The sequence below is a fragment of the Dipodomys ordii genome, unplaced genomic scaffold (assembly GCF_000151885.1).
Source record: "Dipodomys ordii isolate 6190 unplaced genomic scaffold, Dord_2.0 Scaffold83, whole genome shotgun sequence".
Lineage (NCBI taxonomy): Eukaryota > Metazoa > Chordata > Mammalia > Rodentia > Heteromyidae > Dipodomys > Dipodomys ordii.
In genome coordinates this window covers 391,513-404,073 of record NW_012267299.1, presented here as the reverse complement: position 1 = coordinate 404,073, position 12,561 = coordinate 391,513, and positions in this window count along the sequence as shown.

The window sequence follows — 12,561 nt, the reverse complement described above, 5'->3', positions numbered from 1 at the left end:
TTGTCATCTTTAATTCTGAGAAACTCCGCCTTGACTTCCTCATTCTGACTGTTCTCACTTCTAAGATGAACAATTATTCCTATGTGTGATACAGAGCAGGACGTCAAAGGGAACTTAATTTAAAACAAGTGTTATCTAATGCCTTTCTGAGAGAGACAATTGAAACATACCGCACACACACACACACACACACACACACACAGTTATAGATGTATTTCCTGAACTTGATTGTTGACTCAGAATTAAATGTTGGGATTTGCCACAGTGATGTGTGTGTGTGTGTGTGTGTGTGTGTGTGCGCGCGCGCGCATTTCAGTTCCACTTTGAATAGTTTATCATATGAACATACCATATTTTACCCTTCATTTTTTTATGAATGGATGACATTGTTTTAGTGTCTCATCCATGCTATGCCCATTGCTATAGTTGACATCCTGTCACGTATGCATGCATGAAAACTTCTCTAGGGAAGCTAGGAATAAAACTGTTGAGGGCTGGGAAGGTGGCTCGGTGGTAGAGCGCTTGCCTTGCATGCATGAGGCCCTGGGTTCAATTCCTCAGTACCACATAAGCAGAAAAAAAAAGCCAGAAGTGGCGCTGTGGCTCAAGTGGTAGAGAGCTAGCCTTGAGCTAAGGGACAGTGCCCAGGCCCAGAATTCAGGCCCCACAACCAACCAAAACAAAAACTGTTGAGAGTGAGTCTGCAATGTCAGTATTTGGAAGAGCTGTGATGAAGAGCCAAGAGCACATCCTCACCTCGACACAGTGTCCTCTATGTCCCTAGGCACTCATGCGCTCAACTGTAGCCTTTTTTATAATAGAAATGAAAGTGCTAGCCGGGCACAGGTGGCTCACGCCTATAATCCTAGTTGTTCAGGAAGCTGAAATCTGAGGATCACAGTTCAAAGCCAGCTTGAGCAGGAAAGTCTGTGAGACTCTTCTCTCCAATTAACTACCCAAAACCCAGAAGTAGAGGTGTGCTAGCCTTGAACAAAAGAAGCTCAGGGACAGCACCCAGGGCCTTAGTTCAAGTCCTAAAATGGGCACAACACACACACACACACACACACATACACAAACCCAGAAGTTCTGTCCATCACGCATCAAATTAATCTGTGTTCACCATAGAACAGATTGCCTGTGGAGACAAAAGTGGCCTTACTGCCTTTAAGGAATTTTCTAGCAACCAGAAGCAAGTTCTTTATTAAGGGCATTCTGTGGGCTTTCTAATGGTTCTACAGTAAGCATTCATTACTTCTCCTTTTTTAAAAAAGGATAAGGAATATCATTTGCCTTAAAGCTTAACCAATCTGTAATGATCCAGGTGTGGCTCTACCTGACTGTATGTTAGAATTCCTACAGGACCATTCTTGTCTCAGGCTCTGCCTGAGAATTTAATGAGATAGTACACAAGAAGCTCCTGCCAGGGGAAGCACTTAGCAGGTATTGGCTATTGTGGGCTTCTCTCTGCCTTTCTTTTCATCTTTCCCTTCCTTTTCCTCCTCCTCTTCCTTCTCCTTCCTTTCTTTCTGTGGCCCTGTGGCCCTCTATATCTCTCTCTGTCTATGTCTCTTTGTCTCTGTCTCTATCTCTCTGTCTCTCTGTCTCTTTCTCTGTCTCTGTCTCTCTCTCTGCAGACCACACTTTGAGACATGAGGGTGAGGGAGAGTTAGTGCCCTTTTAGGATTTCCAGGATCAAAGGTCCTTAAATGCATGGATTTCTGTCTGTCACATCATCTTGTCTTCTATATGCAAAACCCTGTACTGCTTCTAGAAAACAAGGCACTGTCATTTGCAGGCCACTGGCCTTAAGAGCTTATATTTAACATGTTAACATGCAAATGGCAGGCAGCCACACAAAGGCCAGTCCTGGGTGCTAAATGAGGGCTGCAGACAATGAACGAGAGCAAACAGTCTATTTTAGCTGTGGAGAACTAAAGACCAAATACTTACTTTGAAATGTTGAGGACGAACATGTGCTCCAGATGCAGGGTTGCATTAAGAAGTCTTAACTTTTAATGTGAGAGTCAAGTCTTGCTATATAAATCCGTACTCCCGAGGGACACGTGAAGCCGTGGTATACAGTCGATTGCTCATAGTTAAGGATTTTACTCATTGCTCATTAGTGGAGGACGCATGGCCTGAGATACGGAAGTCATCTGGAACACAAACACACAGGCTGGCGGCTGCACCACACCATGGTGCCCATTGTTTAAGCAACATGTTTCTCTCATTTGCTTACATTTTGTGGGACACTTAGCTCCTGCTTGTCCATGTGAAGATTATTATCTGCTACGGAAACAGTGATGTCTAATTGGTGTGGGTGGGGCTCAGGGCCATGAATAAACACAAAATAGTTCATCCCATAGGGTACACATTATTATTAGCTGTGTGGGTCACCCCTCCCCAGCGCTGTGTTTTGGATGGTGCAGTCTGGCAGGCTATGGGAAGGAGGCACCCGTGGGAGAGAGTGTCTGTTCCAAACAGCGGTTTGGGAATAGGTGTATTGGCTCTGCTGAAGAAAGAGGTACAATGGAAGGAGATGAGAAATGCAACCACTCTGACTTTTATCACTTAGTATGTAGCTGAATGCTAAATAATCAAGTATTACTGTAATATTATGAATGGCTATTGTGCTAGGAAGCAAGGTGAGGAATCTCTATCAACTGGGGATGGTATTTCCTGAAACATGGGGCATTCTGCCGGTCCTTGGAGTTGAATACAGCTGAAATTGGCCAAAGCTGCTATTGGAAACTATCAAAACCTGGTAAGTGGGCAGAGAGATACGAGCAGGACTGACCAATCATTTCAGTTATGTCACTTAGCATGTGCAAATTTTGTTCCAACCTTCTATCCTTTGATTCTTCCAATTAAGAGATGCCATGAGAAAAGGCATTCATTTCATCTCATGCATGTGGAAACAGATTTTCTGATGGCGCGACCTTGTCCGAGGCCATAACTAAGTGGTAGAACAAGAACGTGAACCCATTCTGACTTCAGAACCTATTTTCTTAACCATTATTCTATATCTTTAATGAAAAAGAACAACTTGGAACCTTACAGATAGAACCTACTTAAATTTCTTGTTTTCACTAAACACATCATGGCCTGGTGACCGAGGTCCATTTGATTAGGGTCCTGGGGAACAGAAGAAGGATCAGGCTCCCTCTGCTGGTGTTTCACTGGTGACAACAGTAAATTCAGAGACTATCATCTGTCATAATATACCACTGCACATTTATGAAGTGAGCATCAAGGACCAATTTCTCCAGAACAGGGTAGGAAAACTCTTTGACCACTGCCTCGGACAAGACTGAGACATAAAGATCCCACCACCAAATTTTAAACAATAAGCATAATGGGGGTAGTGGCAGAGCTCTTGTTGAGTATACACAAGGATTCAACAGCACGTTCCTGTTTTCTCTGTGGCTGTAGTCTCTCTCTTAGCACCCAGAGAGTTCTTTCTAAGCAGTAGCTTTCCATCATGGTCTTTCAATGCAACATTTACCTTCACGTTTGCTCCACAAAGCATTGCTGAGTCAGTCTATAGGCATCTCTAGTCATATGATACTGGTTTGAGGCCCTGTTTCTACCTTCTTTTTATTGACTCATTTTCTTTCTGGAAGGCATACCTACCTGCTACCACCCACTGCCAACTCTTGGCTTCTCCATCCTTGACTCCCTACCCCCTACCCTCCAGATGACCCATGATCATGTCAGTTGTGCCCAGCCCAGCTGTAGGGTGTGCCATTCACTTCAATGTCCTTGTGAATCAGACCATGTTCTTAAAACAGCTGCATGTTGGAAACCCTTAGAGTGGGACTTTAAATATTACCGATACTTTGGTCTCTTCTGCAGATAGTCTGCTTTTTTTTTTTTTGGTCTGCATTAACACTCTGGTTTTGGATGTTTAAAAGCTGTCTAGACAATTCTAATATACAGCCACATTTGAGAACCACTGAGCTACATTATTCTGTGGATGGTGTCCACTGGGGACCCAGGTATACAACCATCCAGGCTGGAGTGACACCGCATACGGCCCTGCCCACTCCAGTTGGCCTACACCATCTCCAGCAATCTGAACTTGCAGGTAGGAGCGGTCACAGGCTAAATCCATAGCATCTACCTTTTATCCTTTCCCTGGCTGTTGGAGCAATGTTGAGAAGAGCATGAGGCTGAACCTCGATCCTCTGAAGTGTCTCTTATACTTCCTGCTTCCTTCGTGGGAATGAGGGAGAGCCAGGATGTAATCCAGTTGAGAATTGGGAATCTTTTCAAGCCCAGTCTTGGAGGCTGCCCAACTCTGGGGTTTTGCCCGAGGTGAGCATGCTGTTTTGATCGCCTGACTGAGAGAGTGATTTAGGCTCTCGGAAGAATCTGGCTTTTTTCCCCTGGTACCTAGGTCACCCCCTGGTTGTAAATCAGTCACTTCAGCAGCTGCATTTTCCTCTCTCAGAGCTCCAGGGAACTGTGTCGTTTTTACTGAATTAGCAACTTAATTGCACCCAATATAGCTCGAATGCCCCCCAAAGAAGTTATGGCAGCTCCCCAAGGTGTCTGGCTTCCTGCTCCTCCCTCCTGTCACCCTCCCAAACCCAGCAGCAAGTTGAACTCTGGAAAATTTGAGCTTATTGAGTCATAGCTCCTGGAAGGAGCCTCCTTTATTTTGCATCTGTCAATGCCATCAAGTCCTGCCACATGCATTCCGTGTCACCATTTCCATAATGACTAATGACCTTCAAGTGGGACAACGGGAAAGACCAAAAAAACCTACAAAATCCCAACAAAAGTCTCACAAAAGATGTAAGACAAACAGGTCCTCAGTGGCCTGGTTGAGTCAAAAGCTTATGGATCTTACTGCTTTGATCCTCTGTGACTAAATGTTGCTCTGTTGTTCTAGAAGAACAAGTCAAACTTCCTTGGCCAAAACTTTGTATCTGACATGTGGATTTTACTTAGCATTTCAAAGCTAATATTTTTGGTTCGGCAGAAGGATTCAAAATAAACTCTAAAAAACAAATCCAAAGCTGGGCACCGGAGGCTCATGCCTGTAATCTTAGCTACTTAGGAGGATGAGATTTGAGGATGGTGGTTCAAAGCCAGCCCTGGCAGGACTGTTGTGAGACTCTTATCCCCATAACCACCAGAAAACCAGAAGTAGTGCTGTGGCTCAAGTGGTAGAGTGCTAGCCTTGAGCTGAAGAGCTGAGGGACAACACCCAGGCCCAGCCCCACAATACACACACACACACACACACACACACACACACACACACATCCAAATCCTTGAGCAGATATATGAATGTGAACTAAACTTAGAGATAGGGAGACAAGATTTAAGTATGGAAGAGACTGAGGGTGTTTTGGTTTTGGTGTTGGTACTGAGGCTTGAACTCAGGGCATCTCTCTTACTAAGCTCAAGTCTAGTGCTTTGCTACACCTCCAGTTCTGCCTTTTTGGTTAATTGGAGACAAGAGTCTGACATTTAGACTTCACTGCTAGGGCTGGCTTCAAATTCATGATCCTCAGATCTCAGCCTCCCAAGTAGAATGATAGATGTGAGCCCCCACCCCCTAGCTGTGACTATTATTTGACTACCTCGTTTCCCAATCTTTGTTAGCGCACTTTTGTCTGTGGTCGCTCACTGCTTGAGTGAACAGTGTGGCATGGTCTGTCAAGGCATACATAATTATTTGTGCTCAGCAAAGCTAAGCACCCTGCTTAATTAGTGGCACTCAGTTAATTAGTGGCAGGCAGAGCTCATATCCTAATTCAGCCTATGCTATTCCTTGAATCATCTTTCTCTATCAGGGAAGCACAAGCTACAGCTGACATTCATACAGCTCTGAAGAATTCTTTTTGTTGTTGTTGTTGGTGGTGGTTGTAGGGCTTGAACTCTGGGCCTGGGCACTGTCCCTCTGCTCTTCAGCTCAAGGCGAGTGCTCTACTGCTTGAGCTATAGTGGCACTTCCAGTTTTCTGTGGTTAATTGGAGCTAAGAGTCTCATGGACTTTCCTGCCAAGGTTGACTTTGAACCAAAATCCTCAGATCTCAGCCTCCTGAGTAGCTAGGATTACAGACGCGAGCTGCCGGCACCCGGCTAAAGAATTCATTTTTGATGAACACATTATCATGTTGAATTGTCACAAGGTTCTGTAGTCAGGTCTGATATGAATCCATTCTCAACTAAGAAGTCTCCAGAGATGTTACACCTTTCAGAATCTTCTGAGCCTTTCATCTACCCTGCTACTTACAACATCTTAGGCCAGCAAAAAGATTCTGTGGAACAGAAGGGGAAGGACCACCTGAGAGTCTACAGAATCTTAACTTTGTTTCAAGGATTTTAGTTACAGGGTGCTTCCACAGACAATAGTGGCTGACTTTGTACAAGCACAATTTTAAGTTCAGCAGTTACTGTATTGATAGTGTTAAGAGACACAAGAGAACAATCAACAATTTGAATGACTGACAAGGGTGTCTGGGGAGGGAAATCTCTTTATATGGGCCATGTTTATTCATGGAATGTGGGTAACAATGAAAGGTTCCTCAAAACAACTTGGGGAGCACAGTCCTGGAATTGAACATGCTGTACTACTGAGCTATACACCAGCCCAAGAGACCAATCAACGGACAAAGCTGGCTGTGTCTCCCTTCACAGTGAGAGTTGTCTGCCATCCTGTGGTGGGTGGGGCGGGCAGCGGAGCTGTAGAACCCGCAGAGACAAACTCCCATGGACAGAAGGCTTTTGAAGGCACTTGGGCCTAGGCTGGTTCACAGCCTGCCAATGGCTTTTTGGGTTTTTTTGTTGTTGTTGCTGCTGTTTTTAACACCATCACACAGTAAGACAACAATGGATATGGAAATAAAACTCCCAGTCTTAAAAATACATTAATCCATATAAAGTTAGATCCTTCATGGTTGGGAACAGTAAATTTAGGTTCTGCAACTTGTAACAGACAAACCAAAATTTAAGATTCAAGTTTATTTCTCTGCCACTGAAAAGAGACATAGGGTCGGGGAGTAGAGCTGTGGTTCAAATGGTAGAATACCAGCCTTGAGCAAAAAAACTAAGAGACGGTACCCAAGCTCTGAGTTCAAGCCCTAATACTAGCATAAAAAATATGAGTACACAACTACATATATGTGTGTGTGTGCTCACCTTTAAATTTTTATTCTTTTAAATTAATAAGTGAGAGGTTAGAACAGGAATTTCTCCACCTCGACACTTTGTGTTATGTGTCTTGACCTGGGCACCACAGTACATATTTGTTTTGCATCTATGATTTACACCTGTCGATGTTCAACACAGGGCAAATTCTTTGTCATAGGAAAACTTCTGGAACCTAGGAACCGGATTTCCTTACCAGTTTATCTCGTAATTCATCTTCTTAAAATGCTCAAGGCAAACACAATCCCCTAGGAAACCTTTGTGGTTTCCCAGTGGTGGGTGAGAACCATTCCCTAGGAGTTGTCTTCACTTTCAGATTCGTCAACAGCTCTGAAGGAAAAATCCAGCAATGGTTTATTTAGTACAGCTCTCTGTTGACTTTTTAACCAACTGCTGACTGCTTGGGACATAAAATCACAATGATTTACAAGTAGTAAGTAGAGAAGGAATCTATAAGTCAAATTGTGTAATAAGAGAATGTAGTGCACGCATGCATGTGCATGCTCACGCACATACATCCACCTTCAAAGAAAGTTGTACTCATGTCCAGAAAATACAATCATTTTTATTCAAGAAACATTAAGAGTTCATCAGTAAGAGACCCACAGTCAATAACCTCTGGAAGTTAAATTATATCAGGTTATATTTTAAGGTAGGACAAGAACCTGTTTTTGAGATGTTTAAAGATGTTTTTATAGTCCTGAGGGAAAAAGTATGAGCTGGTAGTACACAGCTAGAATCTTAGCTACTCAGGAAGCTAAGAACTGCGGGTCACAGCTTGAAGCCAGCCTGGGCAGAAAGTCCCTGGGATTCTTATCTTCTATTAACCAGCAACAAGACAAAAGTAGAAGTATGGCTCAAGTGATAGAGCATCAGCCTTGAGCATAAAGCCACACAATAGCACAAAGCCTTGAGTTCAAGTCCCAGTACTGACACGAAGAAAAAAATTTCTAGAAAAAGCTTTATGACCAAGTCCAAACTACTGACAGGTTGTCAAGGTTTTCCAATATGGTTGAAGCTATTCTGTGACAATAATTCTCAAGCACTCAAGAAAGTTCTCTTTTTCTTTTCATGTATTATTTTTTCTCTAGACTTGTGTTTAGAACAATCTTTAATAATATAATCACAGAAGAAAAATTTCTACTAGTCCCAAGGAGTTCTAGAGTTTCAAGGAGCTGACAGAGAAGAAGATATAAAGTGAAAAAAATCTTGAAAATATTTCTTTGGAAAGTGGGCTGGAAACATAAAATCTGCAGACAGCTTCAAACTGCCTCCCAAAAATATAGAGTCCACAGCTAAAAATCTACCATGCACTTGGCAAAATGCTATCTTGTTTGCATCCTGACCCAAGCCAAACGAAGAGTAAAAACATAAAAAATTTGGAAAATTGATATTTAATGGCATTAAACAATTATGATAAATTTTAGGTGTGATTATGATATTGTAATTGTTTTGCAGTCTTTATCATTATAAGATGCACCATGAAAAGTCTTAGGACAAAATAATTGGATGATTTGACTTGCTTATTAAAAGCCCGGTTGTTCATAATTGATGATGGCTGAATACGGTTTCATATACTCTTTTCACTACCCTTACATTTGTTTGAAATGGTGCGTGTGTGTGTGTGTGTGTGTGTGTGTGTGTGTGTGCGCGCATGTGCGCTCATGTGTGTGATACTGTGATTTGTATTCAGGGCCTTGCACTTGCTAGACTAACTTGAATCACAGCCTCAGCTCCATTTTTCTTTTTAAGTATTTTTCAAATAGAGTCTCATACTTACGCTCAGGCAGGCCTGAACCATGATCCTTCTACTACTATTTATGTGTCTTATATAGTTGCTGTGGCAGGCCCAAATTTATTGACTGAGATGAGGTCCCTTGCTAACTTTTTTCACCTGTTTTTCTTCCCATGATAGCCTCATACCACAATCTTCCCATTCTTTACCTCCCAAATAGCAGGGATTCCAATTGTGCATCACCATGCACAGGTTGAAGTTTTCCATCATGTAAACTTAAAAGTTTGATTGGTCATTCATTATCTATATGGAAAGCTTTCCTGTATCCATTTCACATTTCCTATTTAATAGTAACCTCGCATCAGCTGGGTGCAGGCTCTGACCTAGGCCTTCTGTGAATGGCCCAGGGTGTGCTCCCCAGCGGCTCAGACAGCGTAGCAAGTTGTAACAGACAAGGATACAACCATGTCCTGTAGTGTCCAACAGCAGCATTTCAGCAGTGGCTGACATCTAGACCAGGCCAGCCTCTGTGATGTGTGCCAAGACCTGTTATCTTGGTTGATAGGAAGGTAGTTACTCTGAGGAGCTGCTCTTTGTGGGTACAGCCACCTTCAGTGTTTTGCTGCAGTAAAATCTTGCCCCACTAATCTAAAAGTAAACAGGCCACAGGAAGCCCCAAAACTCTGAAGTTGAAAAACGGACATTGAAGGTCAGCTCTCCACTAACAAGAGGCTTTAAAAAAAATAAAAATATTGTACTGAGATTTTAAAAAAGGCAAGGAGAACATTGAAAGGGGTTTTGTAGCAGAGAGACACATGGTGAATTTGAAACTTAGATTCATACGGGCTCAGTGGAGCAAAAGGGAAAGTGGCTGAATCTCTGGGGAATACACCTGTGAAATACACATCCAAGTCCCATCAGCTCCACTGAGGGCCCAAAGGGGAGAAAGAAGATGTCCCAAAAACTTTGTGATAGCACTTCCCATTACAGTTTGTGTCTCATTTCTCCAATCTTTTCTTGTCCTCAACAAAATCATCGGTTAGACTAGGATATGGGCTCAATTGTAGAGTATCCACCCAACAATTTTGAGGCCCTGAGTTCAAACCCCAATACCCAAAAACAGACAAACAAAACCCAAAACAGTTATTCACAGTTTGCCAGCCACTCAGCCAAACTGGCTCCCAGCTAATGTTAAATTCTTAAGAAACTGTGTGCTTTAATTAAGTCCTTTTTATCATTCTTTTGAGTTCTTGGAGGATGCGGGTGGGGGGTGAGAGGAGGGATGGCTAGTTCCCAGTGATCCAGCCACTTAGCTCAATTCCACCAACAAACTCACTATTACATCTAGATGTGCCCTCTGGGTCTTGCCCTAACCAGTAACTGCTCAGAATAGGTTACAGATCACTCTTCTTTAAAATACTCCAATGGAGCCAGGAATGGCGGTCCATTTCTGCAGTCTCAGTACTCGGAAGGCTGGCATCATAGGTCAGCCTGAGCTACCTAGCGAGACCCCATCTCAAACAAAGCATAGCAAAACAAAACAAAGCAACAACAAACTCTTGCCATGGAGTTTTGTATTTCTAGATGTGGAGACACCTGGGCCCCTCCCGTGGGAGAGCCGCCTGGTCCAGCACCCACAGCTCAGCCACTCACAGCAGCCCAGCCATCTGCAGCAGGCTGTGGCTGGTGGCTCAGATGGCCGCTGCTATAGCTGACGCGGCCCCACCCTGTGCCATCACTGCAGGTTTCAATGAGGAGGCAGGTCTGTCCGCCCCCCACCAAACACACCTGATGCCACTTACCAGGAGCCTCAGGGGGACGCAGCCGGAGCAGCAGCAGCATTTAGTGGCCCTGGCTCGTGAGAGATGACATTAAGATCGCATTAAGCTCTGCAAGAGTTTTCCTGAGTTCTTAAACAGTGCAGAATTGCACACTGATGTGTTGAATCAAGTTAAAATGAAAGGGATGGAAAATCATCCCTGGGGACCAAGTTACTTTAGCCTAAAAACATAACAGTTAGTGAAGTGTAAAGCGTAAAGTGTAAAATCCTAAATTCAACCCCTTGTTAAACATAACGTCACTGCTCCTCAGTGGCTACACAGAAGCTCACTGACAGGGCAGAGGACTGCGAGGAACAAGTGTATGTGATTTCCTTAAACTAACTGTGTGATTTTGTTATTGCTGAGTTAATGAGACTACACTGATGCTCCCTCACCTCCCCCGCCCCACCCCAACAGCTTTCCAGCTGTTCTAAAAATATTTGATAAGCCTAAAGTGTTTGATAAGATACCGAGGCCCTGAGCGTTAGGACACAGACATGCGAACCCCTCTGGGCACCTGCTGGGAAACATGCTGCTTTCCCCATGAGTGAAATAAAGGGGAAGAAGAGAGAGGCTCCTGTTCCCTGTTCCCAGGCTCTTCATCCCCAGTACGATTAAAAAAGAAAGAAATGATCAAAGACAACTCTCTGGGACACAAACCAGAAATTCTGTCTGGAATGTGTCTCTGCACATTTCAAGTAAGGATTTGGTAGTCCCAAGCCAGGAGCCTCTCCATGGGTATTCCATGATGTGGGTCAAATGAAGAAACAGGGTGGGGTTGTGAAGTCCCAGGCACTGGCTGCAGATCCACCTAAAGGCTGCAGTGGCCAAATGCCTCTTGATGCTCCCATGCTCACTTTGCCAGTCCTCACCCCTTGTGAGGTTGCCCTCTCCCCTTTGTCTAGCACACAGTTAGGGCTCCATAGATGCCTGTAAGTCCTCCTGAGCTTCGGACCACAGCCGCTCACCTGTCCCTATGAACCACACTTCCTGGGGTTATAAGTCCATGGCCCTGTCCTCACCACCCCAAGCATACTGTGTGACCCTCTTAAAGCACCAGCACACCTCCCAGGGATTTGGAGAATAATTATTTGATAATATAGATAATTAATAAATACCTGTTTCTCCCACTATACTAGAAGGACTTTGACGGCCCAGTCTCCAGACACAGAGCAGATGCTCAATACATAAATATGGGATGAATGGGGAATATTCCCACTTTCTGCCCCACCCCCCACTCCCTGTGGCAGGCCACTCTGAGGGCATGAGATCTCTGAGCGCCAGTGATCTCTGTTGGTACTGGGATGAAAACTGTGGCATCAAAAGACCCTGCTGCATGGCTCCAATCCTAGAGGCCACATTCCTGCATGGCTGTCTAACCTAGACAACTTCCACGCACGCACAGAGCCCTTCACTAACATCTTTCGCTCTTTTGAGGGACAGGGAAAAGACAGGGGTAGGGAGAAGAGGAGAGGAAGACAGGCCTATAGGACCCAAAGTGTCACTTGCCAAGTCACTATGCCCCTGGTGATGGTGATAAAATTGATCATGTCTCTATCACCTAATTTCCTCCCTAGAACTAAGGCCTTCAGCCAGGAATCCAGCATCACAGAAACATGGATTGTGAAACTACTAAACTGAATCTATAGAATCATATTTTCCCATCACCTATTATGTATCATCAAACATAAAATAACTATAAACAAGCCGGTTGCCCGTGGCTCACGCTTGTGAGATTTGAGGATCATGGTTCAAAGCCAGCCTAGGCAGAAAAGTCCATGAGACTCTGATCTCCAATAAACCACTTGAAAACAGGAAGTGGTGCTGTGGCTTAAGAGG